Source organism: Peromyscus californicus, unplaced genomic scaffold (genome assembly GCF_007827085.1).
Source record: "Peromyscus californicus insignis strain IS unplaced genomic scaffold, ASM782708v3 Scaffold_22__1_contigs__length_63687245, whole genome shotgun sequence".
Taxonomy (NCBI): domain Eukaryota; kingdom Metazoa; phylum Chordata; class Mammalia; order Rodentia; family Cricetidae; genus Peromyscus; species Peromyscus californicus.
Window position 1 is genome coordinate 33,801,453 of NW_026294525.1, and position 22,318 is coordinate 33,823,770.

Genomic DNA, 22,318 nt, shown 5'->3' on the forward strand with positions numbered 1-22,318 from the left:
TTCTCTGCTCTTGTTGCCTGAGGCCTAGAATTTAAATATATCACAGATGGAAATTCCATATTAAATAGCCTCCCCCTAAAATGTAAGTAAGATTATTCTTGATTGAATTTTTTTTTTCACTTAAGGAATGTTCCTTGAACTAATTTCGGAAAATAAACTCTTCAATTCTTTCCTCAGGCCCGTGAAATTGCCCCAGAGAAACAGACCACACCACCAATCTCTTCTGTTACTGTAGAGACCGGCTCTCCAAACCCCCAAACCGAGGTACATGGCTTGACATGTGCTTTGGGACACAGGTGCTGACTAACCCTGCCGAGTTTCGACGAGTTAGTAAAACAAGCTTCATGTGTTGCCATGGTTCAGGGGTGTGCAGCAGGGGAAAGGTCTGGTTAGTGAGAGCTGCTGATAATCTCAGGCCACCACCTGAGTTTACTCATTACATTCTACCAGCTTCAAGGCTGTGCCAGGAAGGCTTCCTTAGCAGACAGGAATTTCAACTTCCGTCCTTTTCTCCCCAACTCTTGAATAACAAAAAGTGAACCGGCCAAAGGCAGACTACCAGAGAAAAAGAAAGAAAGGCCGTGAGCTGTGTGTTGACCTTGCCCCCAAGAAAATCAAAATTAATCTCAAATTCCTCTTTCTAAAACTCCATCCATCTTAAAATCATTCTCCAGATAATTTTAGGTGATATTTCTATTTCTATTGTGTGTGTGTGTGTGTGTTTTCATAGACATTAATTCAATAGTCCCTGTTTTTTTTTTTTAAACTAGATTTCTGGGTTTGTTTTAGTTTGGTTTTGGTTTAAAGTCTTATGCTGCAACCCAGGCGGGCCTTAGATTCACAGCAGTCCTTTACCTCAGCTTCCTAAGGGCTGGGATAGTGTTTGTTGACATGCTCACCAACCTTCCTGCAAGGTGCTTGAGATGAAAATACCACCAAAAGTAACATTATGTGCAACTATGTTAAGTAGTAAACATTCATGGTAGCATGAATAATTGAGGAGGGCCTTTAGCAGTAGGGAAAGATGTACGTCCAGGATGTATGATAACCCATTATCCTGGAAGGAGTCTATGAAGGACAACCAATCAGAGAAGGCCTATTAAAGCCAAGGGTTTAGAGAGCATGCCTTGCATGGAAACCTGCCCTGGTGAGGGTTAGCCAACAGAAATGGGGATGGCTTGAAGTTCGATACAATACATTGTATCTCTGCTCCAGAAGTCACAGTGGAAACTTTGTCTCAAGTTGTTATGGCCCAACATAGCGGAGATACTGAAGATATTGAAGATCTGTGAGAATAAAGACTTAAAAAACTGCTGCCCCTCCCTGCCCCTGCTCCCACAAAAAAATCCTGAAATGACACCATCACAGACAAGCAGAAATGCCATTAGAATCTAGATGTCAATTTTATTCTTCATATAAATTAGTACTGTCATCTGTACATTGGACCACTTTTACCCCAGGAAAGTAATATACTAACAGAAGCTTCTATGCCCTGTCTTCAACCTTCCACCAATCATTTGCTGGATAATTGGAGAATACTTTATGCTTTCTGGCCAGCATTGTTTAATCTCCTCCTGCTCTACCTCTTACTTATCTGACCCCGCCTCATCCCAGAACACGTAAATGCCAAACTCATTTTTTCAGACGTAGGACTCCCACTCTCCTGACATCCCAAACAAGGGGATAACCTCAGTTTCTTATTTTCCTATGCTTTTAATATCAAATGTCCATCCATCCCACTCCAAATGTCCATTCCTAGATATGCTGAAGCCAAAGTAATTTTATGTGGAAAATAATTTAAACAAATGATGACACTCACTCTTCAAAGACATTTTGAGGCTTCTCAACAGCTCCCAATTGGTGGTCATTCAACGCCTCTGACTTTACATCCTGTAACTGCCACTGCATGAACTTCAAGTTAATAACGTTCACTCCCTGTCCCCAACACTAAGCATGTCCTCCCTTTTAGGACACAGGCCTGTCATGGACGGCCTCCTCCCTGAGCCAGTGCCCCTACCCCACCCCCAGTTTAAAGATGCCCGAGAATGAAGTCCAGTAGGTTCGTGTTCTCTCCCACTAGTGCCTCCGACACTGGGAACCACTGAGCAGGCCCATCCACATTTGGGGGTTTCCCTTCTCTCCTTAGTTTGACAGTGAAAACAGACTAACTGGTTTCTGAGCCTCTTTAAAAACCCACGTCCCTCGGCCCCTCCCAATGTCACAGGCACCTGTCACTTTGTAGCACAAATGATATAGAACCCAGAAAGTAATTGAAGTCAGGAGTGAGACTTCATCCACTATCCAGGTACCAGAATGTTGTCAATGGAGAGCTCATTCCCTGGGCTTAAGCCCTCGCTAATGAGATAAAGGTCATGGATTCCATTTCCCTAAGGCCGGTTAGATTTGATCGGCTTTGTAGTCACAAAACTGCTTTTCCTAACGCAGGACCTCATGTTGCCATGTGTGATTGGTCATCAGTCTTGTGGCAAAGTCGGCTATTTCTAGAAAAATTGTCAAGTGAACAATACTAAAAATTGTGTTTTTTACTGAATTGTCTTGCTTTTAAATATGCATTGAGTGATCAAGTGATTGTTGTGGGTTTCTTCCCCTCCCCCCAGGTAATTGTGTATGTATTCCATGTTATTCCAAGGGTGTAAACTTTGGTTTCACCCAGATTCTTACTATTGATACTTATAAGAGCTCAGTTTGATCTTCCTCTAAACTAGGACTTCTTACATTTTTTTTCTACTTGCAGCCCATTTTTGCTCCAAAATTATTTTATAGGACCTTGGATCTATGAGTATATAAAATAGGTACACAAATCAAGCATTTATTTATAAAAAATTATAAAGAATTTTGTTTTAAAACAATTCTTTGATATTACAACCATACCATTTAGACAGATGAAAGCAAATTTGCATACTAATGCAAGGAATGTGCTTGTTTATCAGTACATCAAGAATTAAATCTCATCTGAATATTTAATATTACAGAATGTAGAGCATCTTCATGATATTCCAGAGTTTATTGACATTTAAATTTTATAATCATCAATGCTGAGAATGCCGTTCACATAAATATGTACTATAAAATGGCAGAAATATGTTTAGGGCCATTTCAGAGATTCTTGAAGATTTTGTTCTAATTCCAAGTCAAAATGTATTTGACTTCTTTTTTATGAAACTTAAGTAATGCAAGTAGTAACTTTTAAAATCAAACATTTTAACAAAATACAATCCAAAGGTATACTAATTTGATACTTATGTGATGATACTGAGGGATGATAGGAAAATATTAAAGTCTTTGTTCTCTCTCTCTCTCTCTCTCTCTCCCTCTCTTCAGTTTTTTGAGACAGGGTTTCTCTGCATAGCCCTGGCTGTCCTGGAACTCACTCTGTAGAACAGGCTGGCTTTGAACTCACAGAGATCTGCCTGCCTCTGTCTCCCAAGTGCTGGGATTAAAGGCGTGTGCCACCACCCACCGCTGCTGCCACCTCACCTCCGCTGCCGCTGCCACCACCACCTGGCAAGTCTTTGTTTTCTATAATTATACATTTATGCTTATTTAAGTGCAAAAAGTTTGGTATATACAATCAAAACACTGTAGGCCATAGCATACAACAGTCTCAAATCTAAGCCTTGGTGTTTCAGGTGATCTTTTCTGGCATTCCAGGATGTAGCTGGGAACTCATTGCAATGTGCACATGCTGTATGTTCAGAACCAAGGCTGCAGTGAAGTCATGATACAACCCTGGCAAACACTTCTAGATACGGCTTAGATGTATGTGCTGCATGTTTGATTTTGAATTAATCTCTGATTGTTGCATGATCAAGAATCTTGTGCTGAGCCAGGCTGTGATAGCGCATGCCTTTAATCCCAGCACTCGGGAGGCAGAGGCAGGCAGATCTCTGTGAGTTCCAGGCCAGCCTGGTCTACAGAGTGAGTTCCAGGAAAGGCGCAAAGCTACACAGAGAAACCCTGCCTTGAAAAACAACAACAATAAAAAGAACCGTGTGCTGTTACCAATTGTTTTGTGTATATGACTTCCACATTCAGTTATGTAACCCAAAATGGAGTTGTAATCCATAGCTTGAGAAAATGAGTTCTACACAACACTGAAAAGTTCGTCCAAGTACTTTAACTCCAATCCTGATTTTTGTTCTTGCGACACATCTGCATATGCTATTAGCACAAAGCTTATGATCATGAAATACAATTGAAATTCTGAGAACATGCTGGATGTCCCAGCACTTGAGCCACACTGAAGCATGGGGATCAAGGGATCATTCAAGACCCATCTGGACTACATAAGAGACTGTCTGAAAGCTAACAAAGCCAAACTGAAGCATCTCACCTGCCACACAAAAGAGCCATCCGATCACCAGCACTGCTAAAAATAAAAACACTAAATAAATAAAGAAGAAAAGAAAATTTAAAAGGAAAACCTTAATCTGAACACCTCAGAACTAAGCAATATTAATGAGAACAAACCAGACTTCAGAATATATTGGTGGCCGTTGTCCCCTGTTATTCCCTTAGCAATTCACTCTAGACCCCCCTTTGCTTTTGCCCTGGTTTCCTGGCCACAGGTGATTGGACCAGGAGTTAACCATTTATCTACGAACTGAATGGAAAGGGCAGTCTAGGAGTTACTAGAGAGTGCTTGCCCTTGCCAATGGCCAGTCACACTTAGCCATATGGACAAGAGCTACCAGAGATGAAGGTAGCTGATGGGCTTTGCAAATGGTAGATCATTCATAGTCAGAGGAAGATAAGAAAGACACCAGCCATTATGGCACGTGTCTGTAATCCTGATGCACCGAGGAAATGCAGTCAGGAAAACCACAGTCTGAGGTCATAAGCAGAGGCAACGGAACAGAATCCTGTCTCAAACATGCAGTTTGGACCATCTACTGTACCTCTTTTGCTCCCTTTCTATGTTTGTAAATTGAAATGGTTAACAATACCTAACCCAGAAGGATGTTATAAGGATTTTATGGATGAGTGCTAGAAAAAGTCCTCAGTATTTAGTTGTAACGAATAAATGGTAGAGACTTGCCCATGTTTATTGTATTTATCAGCTATTAGGAAATGATGATTGTATATATTTACAGAAGTTATGCCTTGACTATGAAATGTCTCCAGAAGGCTTGTGTTTTGAAGGCTTGGTCTCCAGTGCAATGTGCAGAGGAAGGGACTTGGGGAAGTGCCTGGATCAGGGGACTTCTGTTTGACCTGATCAATGATTTAATCCTTCAATGGATTCATAGTTGAATGGACTATGTGGAAGTGAAGGAAACTGGAATGAAGTCTTGACTAGCATAAGCAGGTTAGTAGGATATTTCTTCAAAGGGCATATCTTATACCTGGCTTTTCCCCTCTGTGTCTCTATGTCCTGCCTACACTGAAAGGACCAGCCTCTCCTGCCACCAGGGAATTCTACCTCATCTCAGGCCCAGAGCAATAAAGTCAGCCCCTAGGGGGGAAAAAAAGCTGAACCCTCAGAAACTGTGAGCCAGAATAAATCTTCCTTTTCTAAGTTGTTTTCTCAGGTGTTTTTGTTACAAATAAAAAGCGAACACAATGAGTTACAAAGTTATTCTAATATGTTTATCAATGGGGGGATGATTGAGTCAAGCTAATTAACTTATCCGTCACTTTAGATACTTTAGTCTCCGCTTTCCTCTTAACTGAAACATTGTATCCATTGGCCCAATCTCCACATTCTCTGGTACCCCAGTCTCTAAGACTCACCATTCTACTTACCCTGCGTCTGTGTCAGGGTTCTGTTAAAAGAACGTTTGAGGTTTATCTTTCTGTGAGTGGATTTAACTTCATGATCATGCTATTGTCTCACATGAAACAAGTCCCCAGCTTCTAAGGCTGAATAGCATTCCACTATGCGTATGTGTCACATTTTCTTTAGATGTTTATTGGCGGGTGGACACAAGTTGAATTTACTAGTCAACTATTACGAATAGTGCTACAATAACCACAGGAGTGAATGCAATAACCTTTGCATTCTGTCTTCAAATTCTTTGGGTAAATACTGAGGTGTAGCATGGGTAGAACAGTAATGAGTAATAATTATAGTTTCAGTATTTTTTAGCACCTCCATGCTGTTTTCTGTAATGACGTTACAGGGTGACATGCCCCTGGTGTGCAAAGATATGCTCCATGTCCTGGCCCACACTTCTCTTTCGCTTTTTGATAATGGTCTTCCTAACTTGAGTGTGATCGGTAACAGGTAATTTCGTCTCCCAAATGATTAGTGGTGTTGAATATTTGTTTTGTATCTGTTGACTGTATGTCTTTGTTAGAGAAGTACTTGTTGAAGTCTTCTGTCAGTCTGTCTGTTTGTTCCTGTGGTGTTCCTATCATTCAGAAGTGAGAGCCCAGGCACCATGAGCCAAGACAAAGTCTTCACAACTACTCATGGTTGTGCAATAAACATTGATTAAGCAATTGAAAGAAATACTGTGATGCACATTATTATACCACCCTCTTGCTTGTTCCTTTCTCGCTGGTCACCGGGCCATAAGTATCAGGCTGTAGGAGTATTCGTGGGCAAGTGGGTCCTGAAAGTTTCTAAAAATACATAAAAAGAGTGATCATGGAATCCATAGGCCCCATTTCAAAGGAGCTTGCTGTTCAGAATATATTATCTTTATTTAGCATTTATATTACACTTTACACTCCCCAGGCCTGTTCAAATTTTTAACTAAATATTTGTTTAAAGCATTCCCACACTATCTTTCTTAAGAGAGATAACTGAGGCACGGTTCCAGTTGCTAATACCTATATTTGGTATTATAAAATGCCGACTTTATCATATAAATACAGTACATCTCTCTCTCTCTCTCTCTCTCTCTCTCTCTCTCTCTCTCTCTCTCTCTGTCTCTCCCTGTGTGTGTGTGTGTGTGTGTGTGTGTGTGTGTGTGTGTGTGTATAACATTATATTGTGTAGAAGGCTCTGAATGGGATGTCACTGTAAGAGAAGAAGCAATCTGTTACTTTACATTATACTGTGTCTTGCACTTGGTTCTATTTCAGAAGTAGGAAACAATAGGGGAGTTTTAAGCTGAGGGTTTTTCAATGGGCTTAACATTTTCACAGAATATAATTTTGAAATTTCTTATTATGCTATTTCACCATAGTCCAGTAATTTCTCAATGTTTGCCTATGACAAACTGTTCAGGAAAGTAGCTCTTGGGGCTTGGGGGATGGCTCCATGGGTGAAGCTTGAGGACTTGAACTTGATCCCCAGAAACCATGTACAAAGCTAGGTATGGTGGTGGATGCTTGCAAGCCCAGCACTGGGGAGGCAGAGACAAGCAGGTCTCAGGGGCTTGCTAGCCAGCCAGCCTAGACTGATTGTCAAGCACCAGGTGAGAGAGACCCTGTCATGACAGCAGGAAAGGTCAAGGTGGATAGCACCTAGGGGACAAAGGAGGCAGAGCTTCTCCTCTGGTCTTCACACACATATACTCCCACACAGATGACTATACATATCTCAAACCCTCCCCCCCACACACAAGGTAGGTCTTTCTAATGTTTTTATATGTAGGGATGGGGGAGTTAACTGTATGTAAGCCCCTGGAATTTGTTAACAGTAAAAATTAAAAGGGATAAAACTCAGCATTCCACTGATGAAATCAGCAAAGATTGGTGCAGTGTAAGGGTCTATAAATACACTCAGGTCATTTGGGAAATGCCCAAGCCCAATCATAGACAACTCTAGAGTTTCAGGAAGTGGACACACACTGCTCTGAAAGAGATACTGGCCTTTGGTCACTGTCCTTACAGATTGAAATGTTACTAATGCAAAGGAGCTGTCAGCAAAGCTGGAAGACTTACCCCTTTAGCCCTGGGTGTTGACTCCCCTTTCCTCAGGCTTATGGCTCCAAATCAGCCTTCATCTGAGAATCTCCTCATTCATTAGGTTCTCTCTCTCTCTCTCTCTCTCTCTCTCTCTCTCTCTCTCTCTCTTTCTCTGACACACACACACACACACACACACACACACACACACACACACACACACACATCAAATACAAATACCTCTAACTTTTCTCTTTAACTTCTAAACTTTCTCTTATTTCCAGAGAAACAATATCCTTCTTTCTTACCCATGCCATGCCTTTAAATGTGTTCTTGTTTACATCCTCTGTGCTGAGTAGTTTTATGTCAACTTGATACAAGCATCATTTTGGAAGGAGGAACCTCAATTAAGAAAATGTCCCCAACAGATTGGCCTGTGGGCCAGACTGTGGTGCATTTTCTTTATTGATGAATATGGGAGGGCCCAGCTCACTGTGGGTGTTGCTACCCCTGGGCTAGAGGGCTGATGTACTATAAGAAAGCAGGCTGAGCAAGCCATGAGGAGCAAGTCAGTAAGCAGCATTCCTCCATGGTCTCTGCAACAGCTCCTGCCTCCAGGTTCCTGCCTTGAGCTCCTGTCCTGACTTCCTTCAGTAATAGGTTGTTACCTCAGAGTTATAAGGTGAAATACACACTTTTCTCACCAAGTTGCTTTTGGTTATGGTGTTTATCACTCTAAGACACCCTCTCCTTAACCCATGAATTTTCATCATCCTCTCAAAATTTCCAGACTATCATTCTCTAGAACTTTCTTCATAGCCTAAAGCCATTTTTTCTTTTTTCCTCATTTCTACATCCCTTCAAACTCTGAACCATAATCTCTCCCTTTTCTTTGCTTCCAACATTCTTTTTTTTTAGGTTTAGTTATTCTATTGTTTTGCCTGCATGTGTATATGTGCACCGTGTGCGTGCCCAGTGCCATCAGAGGTCAAAAGAGGGCAACCCCAGGAGCTGGAGTTACAGGTGATTAGCAGCCACGCCACGAGGTTGCTTATTCTCTACAGGAACAACAAGTGCTCTGAAAACCTGAGCCATCTCTCCTGCTTCCCAGTATTTGTTTATTTATTTATTTGTCATTAGTGTGTGTTCATACAGGTCAGAAGACAACTTTGTGGAGTTGCCTTTCTTAGTCCAGCTTTATGTGGGTTCAGGGGATTGAACCCTGGTCTCCATTCTTGAGCAAGTGGTTCACACTTACTTTCTTCATTTCCCTACTTCTTAGTCATTTTTCAAACCGTGGACATTTCTGTGTGTGCTTCCCTCCATGGAAAGTCCCCAGCAACATCCTACACGTCAAATCTACTGGCCACAGTCTTCCTACTTAAGATTTTGGAATCGTTTGGCAGTGCTGACTAATCCGTTTTATACCTGGTTTTTTTTTTTGGTTGTTGTTGTTTTTTGTTTTTTATTCCCTGGTGCCTCAGGCCCCACCCCTCTGCCCCTTCTCATCTGATGAATATGCGTTTGGTGTTTGAATCAGCATTCTGACTGGATTGAGGATTTCCGCAAGGAGTTGTGAGGCTTTATTTCTGAGCATGTCTGTGAGGGTTTTCAGAGGAGAGGCATCATGAGTTGGAGGACCCACAAGTTATCTACATCCGGCAACCCTAGTGCAATATTGTAAACTACCATCGACCACCTGGGAACCTGGATAGAACAGAAAGATTATTCTCTAGCTCTCTCTTTGAGATGGGATGCATGAGTCTTCTCTGGCTCTTAGACAATAGAATTACAGGATTTTTGATCTTTACGCTCCAGAACTTACATCGTCACCATTCCACACCCTCCTCTTAGTCTTTGGGCCTCAGGCCAAGTTATACCACTGACCTCCCTGGCACTAAGGTCTTTTTCTCATACTGAGCCACATAGCATTGGCCTTTTAGGAAACTTCTTCATAGTCATGTGAGCTCATTTTCTAATAAACCTCCCTTGTCTATCTACCTATCCATCCATCCTCTATATATTAGCTATTCCTCCTTCCTATTGGTGCTGTCTCTCTGAAGAACTCTGAACTCATACAATGTGCTTCTGAAACCAAGTTCTGACCTTGTATAATTACTCTGTAGTAATTCATATCGATTGACAACCAGACAGAGTCTAGATTCACCTTGGAACTAAATCTCTGGGTATTTCCCTGAGAAAGTTTGTAGATCTGGTTAATTAAGGGAGGATGAGTCACTTTAAATGTGGGCAGCATCATTGTATGAGGTAGTGCCCTAGACTGTATCAAAAGAAGAAATTGAGCTAGATCCCAGCATTCCTTGTTCTCTGCTTCCTGGTTATAGATTCAATGTGACCAGCTGCCTCATATTCCTGTCACCATGACACTTCTGCCAGGATGGACTGCATTTCCTCAAACTTTGAGCCAAAATAAACCTATCTTTCCTTTTAAAATTCATTTATTTTGTTTATTATTGTGGGTATATATGACAGGAGCGGTGTACCATGTTGTGAGTATAGCAGGGGTAGGGGGGTGATCAGAGGAATCGGTTTTCTTTTTCTACTTTCATTCAGGTTTTAGGAATCGAAGTCTGATCGTCAGACTTAGCCTGACAAGGACCTTTATCTACTGAGCTATCCTGCTGCCTCATTCCCTTCTTTATGTTGCTTTATTAAGGTACTTTTGTCACAATGAGAAAAGTAACTAAGACATTGTCTGAGTTAGGGTTTCTGTTGTTTTGAAGGGACACCATGACCACGGCACTCTTATAAAAGAAAAACATTTAATTCGGACTGGCTTACAGTTCAGGGGTTTAGTCCATTGTCATCATAGCAGGAGGCACGGCGGCATGCAGGCAGACATGGTGCTGGAGAAGGAGCTGAGAGTTCTACATCTTGATCAGCAGACAGCATGAACAGAGAGAAAGTAACACTGGGCCTGGCTTGAGCATCTGAAACCTCAAAGCCTGTCCCCAGTGACACACTCTCTCCAACAAGACCACACCTACTCCTTCAACAAGGCCCTCACCTCCTAATAGGGTCACTCCCTATGGGGGCCATTTTTATTCAAATTACCATATTCCCCCCTGGATTCCCATAGGCTTGTAGCCATATCATAATGTAGAAATGCATTCAGTCTAACTTCAAAAGTCTCCATAGTTTATCAGTCTGAACCCTGTTTAAAAGTCCAAAGTTCCGGCTGTATTGAGATACAGCCCGAACTGACCTACTCTGGTGATGGGATGGCCAAACACCCTAATTGTCGTGCTAGAAACCTCATCCAACTACTGAGGGATCTGGATGCAGAGATCCATGGCTAGGCCCTGGGTGGATCTCTGGGAGTCCAATTAGTGAGAATGAGGAGGGTTTATATGAGTGAGAATTGTTGAGACCAAGGTTGGATAAAACACAGGGACAAATAGCCAAATGAATGGAAACACATGAACTATGAACCAATGGCTGAGGGGTCACCAACTGGATCAGACCCTCTGAATGGGTGAGACAGTTGATTGGCTTGATCTGTTTGGGAAGCATCCAGGCAGTGGGACTGGGTCCTGTGCTCATTGCATGAGTTGGCTGTTTGAAACCTGGGGCCTATGCAGGATCGCTTGGCTCGGCCTGGGAGGAGGGGACTGGACCTACCTGGACTGAGTCTACCAGGTTGATCTCAGTCCACGGGGGAGGCTTTGCCCTGGAGGAGGTGGGAATGGGGGGTGGGCTGGGGGGAAATGAGGGGGGCGGGAGGGGGGGAGAACAAGGGAATCCATGGCTGATATGTAGAACTGAATTATATTGCAAGATAAAAATTTAAAAAATTGAAAAAAAAGGAAAAAAAAAGTCCAAAGTTCCAAGTCTCTTTTGAAGTCACCACTCCTTTTATTCCATTTAGCCTCAGGTTTTTCTTTAATCTCTTTACACTTCCTAGTGCTCCTTTTCTCCTCCAATTGTACATTTTGCATTTTTCCTTTCTCAGCTTGCTCCTTTTCATTGTAGATCTGCGTAAGACTGGCCACTAATAGCCACACAGCATAGTCAAAGGTTGTTTTGAAATGGCCTCTCCTAAAGCTGTCAATCATAATTCTTCAATTTAGCCTCAGCAGATTTTTTTGGACAAGGGCAGAAGGCAGCCACATTCTTCACCAAAATATCCTAAGAACAGCCTCTAGGCCACATACTAATATTCTTCTCCTCTGAGGCCCCACAGTTCAAGTTAACCTCAACACCACTGTCTTCCATGCTCCTACTATTATGGCCCATTAAATTCTGCTCAAAGCTTCAGTTGCTTTTCTAATCCAAGGTCCCAAAGTTCAAATTCCTTCAAACGAAAGCATGATCTGGCCTATCATAGCAATATCCCAGTCTCTGGTACCAACTTCTGTCTTAGTTAGGGTTTCTATTGCTGTGAAGAGACACCATGACCACAACAACTCTTATAAAGGAAAACATTTAACTGGGACTGGCCTATCATTCAGAGGTTTAGTTCATTATCATCAGGGCAAAAAACATGGTGGCATGTAGGCAGACACGGTGCTGGAGAGTAGCTGAGAGTTTTACATCTTGATTTGCAGGCTGCAAGAAGAAAGAGTGGGCCTGGCTTGACTTTCTGAAACCCCAAAGCCCACCACCACTGACACATTTCCTTCAACAAGGCCACACCTCCTAATAGTGCCACTCCCTATGAGCCTATGGGAATCAATTTAATTCAGACCAACACAGATACTGTTCTAAGTGAGCCCTTGTATATTCTCAAGGGCATCTGAGTACATCTTTGTGGACTGGATTATACTATCATGACTGCTCTACTGAGCTTTGAGTACTAGGTTCCCAGTTTCTAGAAATAAATTTCCAAGGCTTATCTATGTATTTGAAGACAAAGAGATACTGTGTTTGACTAAAAACAATGTTTGAACTTTGGAGTTAGACCTAGGTCAGAGTCTCCATTGTAGCTCCTCACGAGATATTAGGTCATAACAATCTATGTAATCTCCCATTTACAATAATCCCCATTTTCCTGGGATATGTTTTTGATTTCATGAGATAATATATATATATATATATATATATATATATATATATATATATATATATGAGCTCAACACATGGGACAAACATATAGTTTTTGCTTGTTTTGTTTTTTTTTTTTTTGCTCTGCATTCTTCATTCAGTTTACAATGCCACTTAGGCATAGATTTAACAATGACTTCCTCTTCCTGTCTCCCACATCTAGTTGGTCAACAAATCCCATTGATTGTTCCTCTATAATGCCTCTCCGCCCTTCCTCCCCTTTTACTATTTCCTCTGTCACTGCCCTACTTTGTCTCCTGCCGGAATTCCGACCTTTCATGTAGAGCTACATTTTTGCTGCAATTACACTCCTCAGCAATGTTACTCATTCACCTGCCTCAGCCCTTACATGAGTTCTACTAACTTTAGAAGAGCTCTGTCTGCCTGCCGTGATACTCAGTGTACTTCAGACTTAAGCCAGGATACCACAGAACCTTGTTTACACCAAATAAGCCAGAGCCTGGACGCCTATCATTGCTACCTTTTCTCTACTCCCTAAGCTTCAAATGCCCTATCTCAGCCTATCAAAATGTCTAAGACATAGACTGGGATGGTAGCACAATGGTAGAGCATTTGCCTATTTTACATAGATCCCGGGATTTGATCTCTAGTATGGCCACAAACAAAAGCGTTTAACTTATTCAATCAAATGTTTGTACCTCATCCCTGTTTCATATCTCTAGTAGCCAATTTGGTAATCAAACTTACCTCTGCTAGCCAAAAGTTGAGAACAACCTACCCAAATAGCTATGAACAGATGGTAGTATATATGAGTGTGTATGTGTGTTTGTGTGTGTGAAAGAGAGAGATACACACACATAGAATGAGAATGTGTGTGTGTGTGTGTGTGTGTGTGTGTGTGTGTGTGTGTGTGTGCCATACATACATGTGTAATATATCCTGTCCTTAAAGAGAAAGGGATTTGGGCAAATGCTGCAATGTAGACAATCCTTTAAGACATTACGGTAAGTGAAATAAGCCAAAAAGGAAAGGACAAATAGAGTTTGATTCCACTCAAGTGAAGTACTAGAACTGGAAAATTCCTGGAGACAGGGAACAGAAAGGCATTGCTGGGAGCTATGAGGAGGGAACAATGGGTAAGATTTTCAGCTTTGTAAGATAACGATTTCAATACATCAGTGGTACAGAGCAACGTGAGTGCACTTTCTGTCACTAGGCTGTGCTTTAAAATGGTTCAGATGGAAAAACTTTATGTAGAGTTTTTATCACAGTATAAACAATTTTAAACTGATTTTTAATCACAGAGATTAAGAACCAAGGCTTGTGCCAGGCACTGGGAATACAGAAATAAATAAAATGTCCATAGTCCTAGGAGCACCTGTGATTAGACAAGACTCATGTCCTACTTCTGCCGGGAAAATCTTAGTTGACCACACTGGAAATCTACATCTTTTTTCTGTTCTGCATCTATTTTAGCACTTGTCATATCCTGCTCTGCATTGTATCTGGTCCCTGTAACATTAGTCTCTCTTTGGAGATAATAAAATACCCTAAGGTCAGGAGCTCCATCTTATCTATTCATTTTTTAATCTATCAAAGTACTTAATACAGTTCATTGCACATAATGGGAGCTCAATAAATGCTTGTGGAATTGAACAGAATGGAGTGGAAGTTAACTCCAGCCATCAGTGATGTTCAGTGCCACAAATGACACCTTCCTCAGAAAGGGTGTACCAAGGGATGGCACCCTCAAACAAAAAGATCACAGAAAAGCCTTCCTTCAAAAACAGATCTAGGGCTAGGGATGCTGCTCAGGGTAGAATTGCAGCTTAGCATATGTGCGGTGCTTAGTAAGAACCCCCAAAACCACAAACAAAGCAAAACCCACCACAACTCCATCCCTCTGCACTGGGGATCCCTAGGTATTATGAGCTTAATGGATATGGCCAGATATGAATAGGCCAAATATCATGAGTATGCTAAAATGTCATAACTAAAGCCATGCTTTAAACATGGAGGACTGGGCTTAGGCACATAATACCATGTGTGGACCTGTAACTTCCTCATCTCTGATAACTTCAATTATAACACATCTGGGTTTCAACAGTGACTGGAGCCTCTCTCCTTGAGTGTTGGGAGGTTTTTATTTTTCTTTTCTTTTTTTTTAAATTTCAACAAGCTGGAACTCCTCTTTTTAACTTCAGGGCCAGAGATGTCTTATGGCCTAGATGAGGGCTAGGCCTCTGGATACTTAATAGTAATGGTTTTGATTCAGTGAAGATTGCTATATGTCAAGATCTATGCCAGGACCTTTACTGTATTCTGCCATGCTTTTTTCTAACAGCTCCAGGAGAGATCAGGGTGCCTTTCTTCTCATGTGCTTACCCTCAATGTCTTTACTTTTCTTTCTTTGTTAGATTAACACTTTCCTTTTAGGAAGCTGTATTTCTCATTCCATGAAGTGTTGGGGTCTGTCCATTCTCGGGATTCTCAACAAAGAACTTTGGTGTGACAAAAAGCGAGACCAACTAGAGCGATCTGATTCCTAAACCCAGTGACAAGGGCAGATACACGTAGATCACTTCACAATAAACAAGCAAACTCCTGAATGCTGTTTGCTCTTGTCTCTAAAATGCCATCGTTCACTGTTCCCTTCAGTTCAGTGGCTTATCAAGTCTTGTTCTAATAAATTCTGCTTTTCTTCTATCTTTGTTCATAATCTAAAAGCCTTTGTTAGTGGTTCTCAATCTGTGGGTCACAACCCCTGTGGGGGGGTCTAACAACCTTTTCTCGGAGGTCAAATGTTAGATATCCTGCATATCAGACATTTACATTATGATTCGTAACAGTAGCAAAATTATGGTTATGAAGTAGCAACAAAAATAATGTTATGGTTGGGGGTCACCACAACATGAGCAACTGTATTAAAGGGTCACAGCATTAGGAAGGTTGAGAGCTGCTGGTCTTTGTGATGCAATAGGTTTTTTTGTTCCTATTGCTGTCTGAGCAGGTGTGTAGGCATGTGTTTCTAGCCACACATGTTTATTATTTCATCACTTATATGTACAGAGCTCTGGGTACAGCTCAACTATGTTCTTGCTGAAGATCTTACCAAGGGGCAATCAAGGTCTCCTCTAAGGTTTAGATTCCTGTTCTAAGCCGACCTAATAACTGGTAAAACTCCATATTGAAGTCCCCTTTTCTCTTCTGGTCAAAACCTGGATCTGTCTGCTGTAGTGGGTAGCTGTTTCAGCTTTGACCTGGAAGTGCCACCCCCATTGAGGCTTCAGTAACTGTCACACCTACAAGGCAGAGCCGAGAGAAGACCCCTGAAGACCTGAGATCTGGATGGGCCTGCTCTCTTGGTTCCAGGATCCTGGACGCTGGAGGTAGACTGAGCAGAGTTCTCCAGAGAACACCGCTGGACTGCACTTCACCTTTCCCAGACCCTGTTACCTATCCCTTCACTTGTAAGTTACCCCACAAAATAAACCTCCCTTTTAACTACATGGAGTTGCCTTAATATTTAAACCAATAGTCTGCTCTTAAGTCTAGAAGATCTCTCCACCCAAGATCTTGCCACCCAACCTTATCTGTAGTTCTTTTGCAACACAGGTTTTTTTTCCCCAAGACTCTGTAAGAGATGTCAAGGCATTCAACAAATGTCAAGAATCAACGTACATGAATCACTATGCCAGACTATATGATGAAACCCAAGGTTGACTTCAAAAAGTCCACTTTGTATCAGAAGACACAGACAAACCCCAAGGGTATGAGTACACATGAGACGCAGTTGAGGTGAACATGGAAGGTAGAGTATCAAATTTTTGTTACAATGAGAGTGAGAGAAATCTAAGAGGAAATGAGGATTTGGCTTTAGAGAAAAGTTGGCAAAATGGCTTCCTGGACCTCTATTCTGAAGGGAATTTTTCCTTGCTTTGACATTACTCTTTATAACTGAACACATAGTAAATTCTCATAATTAAAATATTGTGATGAGTTAGCCCCATATCCTGTTTTCTTGGTTAGTTTAAAGCAGTGGTTCTCAATCTATGTGTCATAACTCCTTTGGGGGTCAAATGACCCTTTCACAGGGGTCACCTAAAACCATTGGAAAACACAGATATTTGCAATACGATTCATAACGTTAGCAAAATTGCAGTTATGAAGTAGCAATGAAAATAATTTTATGGTTGGAGGGGTCACCAAAACAAGAGGAACTGTATTAAAGGGTTGCAGTATTAGGAAGGCTGAGAACCACTGGTTTAGGGAAATTTACGAACCAAGGAAAAGACATGAAGTTTGGTCATTCTGTAGAAAATACTGTTTAATTTAAAAGCACATTTTCACTGAGGTGCAATCTGACTGTTACACCAATTTATTGACTGCTAATTTTCTTAGATGATGTGTCTTATTTCTACTTGTAGATTCTGTTCTTTCTCTTGGGCAAAGGAACTACTGGTGGCCAGTTAGGCCAGTAACACAGAGGCCATCAAAGAGCAAAACAAAGCAGAATAGACAATAGCAGTCTACACTCTTTCAATTATAACACATCTATACCAGACACATGAATTTTTAATTGTTAAAATTTTTATGTAAAACAGTAAAGCAAATGATGTGATCATAGTACTATTTAAAGTAGTTTCTAAGAGATATGACTTTTTAAAAATAATATTGTCAGATATATAGAACCAATACTCTAGCTCAAACTCTCCTATTTATTCAATAATTCAGCACATATTTATTAGTCATCCCTATATGTCAGGTAGTAGATTATGTTCCAAGAGTAAAGCACTAAATAAGACACATAACTTCACTCTCCTTAGGAAGTAAAGTGTAGTGGCTATCATCTCAAAGTGGGCAATTACAGTATATCACAGAAGCTCCGTGGGAAAATAAAGGAAAATAGTTTTGTTTCATTTCAAGAAACCATATGAGGTTTTCTAGATGAGGCATTTAAGTAGAGGTGTGAAAACAGAATGGAAGATATGGGTCATTTTCCTCCAACATCCAAGCAAGAACTCAAGAATTTCTCTGGCTTATCTGAAATAGCCTGTCTGGAACCCACCCCCATCAGCTCTGAGGTCTTCTGCAGTGGGTAAGTGTCATCCTTGGCACTGGCCTCTGTGAACTGGGGGTTTTAGAATGCTAGGACCTTACATTCTTTAGTGTAGCCAGTACCAGCTGCTTCAAAACTTTGAGCAAAGGTTGCTTCAGTTATAAGTCAGACAAATGCCCCAAACTTATGCCTCCTCCCAAATTACACTGATGATACATGTAGTCAACAATACATTTTATATAATATCATCAATGACTTCATTTTATTTTTTTACCTTCAGTTTTTTTCTTCCAAACATGTAAATTACCTTCATGTAAACATACTTACTAGTCAATTCTATTGTGTTCCTCAGACCACAACTTGCCTATGATATTGATGTGGACTATTTTTATAAGACTGTAGTATATTTATTATTTTCTTAAAAAAATGACCTTATGGCCTTTACAACATAATATAATGAATTATAAATGCACCTAGTTTTTGACCAGCATCTATACATCTGTCCTATGGACCTTTCAGATAACATGGGTATAAAGTTATTCAGTGTAGCATCGCTTATAAGAAAAAAAAAACTTTTGGATTGAGGATATAGCATTCAGGTGGTCCTGAGTTCAGTACGCTCAACACCACACACACACCTTTAACCCATTCATCACTAATTTTTTTACAGGAGAAATGAAGGTTAGCCATTAGAAGAGTAGGGAAATTCTATGAGAGAAAGACGTGGCAAAATTCTGAAGATGTATTGTTCACAAAGCAGGGTGCAGCAAAAAGTATGTACAGTGTTTTGTATTTTCTTTTTCTTTTTTTTTTTTTTTGTTTTTGTTTTTGAGACAGGGTTTCTCTGTGTAGCTTTGCACCTTTCCTGGATCTCACTCTGTAGACCAGGCTGGCCTCGAACTCGCAGAGATCCGCCTGGCTCTGCCTCCCGAGTGCTGGGATTAAAGTCATACGCCACCACCGCCCGGCTTGTATTTTCAAAGGAGAATACATTGCAGAATTACAGATGCAGACAGATGGAGGGCAATTGATGTATAAAGAGTTTTCAAAGAAATTTTTCTGATGCTAGATCATAATACAAAAAAAAAATTGAGTGAGTCATCTTTCATATTATTTACCAAATAAGAATTTGAAGCATGGCACTGTATAAGAACATGGAGGAAAAGCTCCCTCTGTATGAGTTGGTTATTGAGAAGAGTTAATATAAAAACAAATAGGAATCAACCATGAGCCGCAGGCCTCATCCATGCCTGAATGGATGGAGGACACAGAATGTGCCCCCCACCCCTGACATTTTGGTCTGAGGGTGGAGGGCATGTCATGGTTAACCAGGAGTGCCAGAGGTACGGTCATACCAAGTGCTGCTGGAGATCTCTAGGGCTGGGAACTGGAGAGAGGAAAAACAACGCTGCACCATTCCTTGTGGCTGGCTCAGGCAGCAATCAACCTAGCTCCACCTGCGACCTAACCAATGCCCCCGCGCTGGGCGGCTGGGCACCACTGTGGTGAGAGAGTACAGGGTAGGGAGGCAGAAGAGAGGGAGAGGTGGAATGTTTTGTGGGCTGGGGAGAGAGGCAGATCTGGAGAGGTGAGGGTGGTGAGGAACAGGCTGATATGAATGGCCGGTTGGCCAACCGAGTTCAGGGAGATGACTGGGCCTGGGCTACGGCCAGGAGTCAGGTCTTGGTCCCGGGCCATGGAGCAGCCAAGCGGGCCTGTGTTGATGTCTGTGGCTCCTTTTGCCGCTCGAGGCCGTGCAGGGGCCTGTGGTCTGGGCTGCCACCTTAGGTCACATTGGTGTCCAAAGGCTGTGCTGCTATGGTGTCCATTCCAATCTGGGTGGCCTGCACAGCCACCTGGAACCATGGTGACATCCGGGCCCAGGCTGCTGACTAGGACCTCGTCAGGGTCCATGGTTCTACCACAACCAGGGTCTGTATTGGTGTCTGTGGCCCATGTTGCCATTAAAAGCCACATAAATGCCTGGGGCTGGGCTGCAGCCTGTGGCCATAAGGACATCTGAGGGCCGTGTGCTTCCAGGGACATCCTGATGCTGTCACCCTGGGACATGGTGTCGTCCGAACCAAGACTGCTACAGAGAGCCAAGTCTGGGTCCGTGGCCCAATAGCAGCCAGGGTCTGAGTTGATGTCGGGCTCCTGTTGTCACTGAGGGCCATGCCAATGACCAAAGTCTGGTCAACCACCTTGGGCCATGTCAGGCACACCAGGGACCATGCTGACCTGGGTGGCCAGTGTTGCCACCTGGAGCTATGGAGATATCAGGCATGAGCCGCTCGCTGCCTAGGGCCATGTCTGGGTCCATCGCCCTGTGGCGGCCGAGGACTGGGGTGGTGTTTGTGGCCTCTTCCAAAGACTTTCAGCTCTCTGAGAGGTGGTGAGTGAAGATTAAGCTCTCCAGACCACTCTGCTTAATACAAAGTTACCCACGGAAAGCCCAAAGAGTTGTCTAAACCAACAGACAAGCAAACCATAGCCCAGAAACGTGAAAAACCATGGAAGCATAATGCCTTGAGTGGCTGTCATCCCTCAACTCCTGAATTCAAAGATACTGAAATCCGACAACTAGTGAAAACTTCAAGTTTACTAATAAAAATGATCAATGACCTGAGAGAGAATACAAACCAGCAAACGAATTTACTCCAAGACCTGGAGAGGAAAGTCAGCCACAGAGGGAAAAGTCGGCGAAATGGTAAGAAAATCAGCAATGTGACATTGTGATTATACTAGAACCTGACAGCTCTAGTCTCTTAAAGATGAATTGTAGTGTGGCTTCTGAAAACACGCCAGAGTTCCCTTCATACTCTCACTCTCTGTGTTCAAACCCACCAGTCTGTCCTACACCTTGAAGAGCTTTTTAAGTCTGGTGGTGTATTAAGAACTTGAACTACTCACCCAGAAAGTATGTGTCTGCTCAGTTATCCAGCTCTGCCTACTCCATTATTATTCCATTGCATTTTCAGTTATGTGTCTGTGGAATAAATTGCTCACAATATAAAGAATTGTATTTTATTGTGTCTCCACCAATTTAATAATCATAAAAAAATTAGTTAGACATTGAAAGGCAGTTGAATTCATAATGGTGGATACAAGTTTTACAAAATTTTAATTTTTACTTAAAAGCTCAAATATTATCATAGGTGTTTCACCTTTTTTCTTTAAGAGTAGCAAGTTTATTTTGCTCATTAGAAAATATTTCTCCATCATCTGACTAACCTCAAATTAGCTGTCATTCTTTCGAGTAGAAATGGTGCTCCACAGACTGTTTACGAGCTGCGTTTTTACCCAGTTATAAGCCACATGAGCATCTTTCCTTGGGACTCAGTTTGCAAAGGAAATGTGCTGTCTGTGTATTGACCCTTGCACCAGATAGATTGCCCAGAAGACAGACACATAACTGAAAATGCAATGGAATCATCTGTTTTTCCCGTTTCACAGAGGATATTCTGTACTGCAATTTGTCAGTCTCTGGGTGTATGGCAGGAGGAAACTGAAGAGGTGCTCTTGATCACTTCAAAGATTTCCCACCACTATCTTTGTGTGATCAGAGAAAACAGCAATAGTGAAAATGACCAACGCTGTTTCATATCATTATAAAAGGAGTTTTGATTTCCTGAACTCACTCAGAACATCTTAAGGACCCCCTAGGCATCCACAGCTGGCAGACTGAGATACATTGACATAAAAAGTTTCTGAGTACTAGGATAGAAACTGGTAACATTATTTGTCATCAATAAAGAACACCTGATAACTGGGGTCAGGAGTGAGAGGGAGATTTTTCACTACATACTCTTTTTTTTTATTTTTAAATTTCATCCAAGGGGAATGCATTAGTCATTCTAAATTAATTTTTAATATTTTTTAAAGTATAAGAAACTCAAAAGATGAACATAGGAAAACAAGATGACAGCTTTATTTATACATAGAGAGTGTTCAACATAGCTACAAAATTTCAAAGTGACTTGCTGGGCCAATATTAAGACAATTCTTGGTCCACAGCTCTCAAGGCTTTTGAGCTTAGAGTCATTGGCTAGGTTCAGACATGAGCTGCAGTGAGGAAAGTTTAGGCATGGAGAGTGAGCAGGAGTCTTGCAATAAATTGCACCTCAATTTGATAATAAAACTCAGGGAGGAAAATCAGAAAGCTGTGTGTAATTTCAAACAATTAAGAACATCCAATCATTCCTGATTCTTATTGTGTTATTGATTTTTCTTTCCTCCAAAGTCTCACTCGCACTCCCAAGTGGTAAATCCACACAACTGTATAAACATGTCATTTGGAATAGATTGTGATTTCCTCTAAATAAGCAGCTACAGTTACCTGCTGGCTGTCTTTGGCCAACCTGATTTCCCTTGTGTGTCTATCATCTAAAGCAAGCAGTCATAAACCAAGAT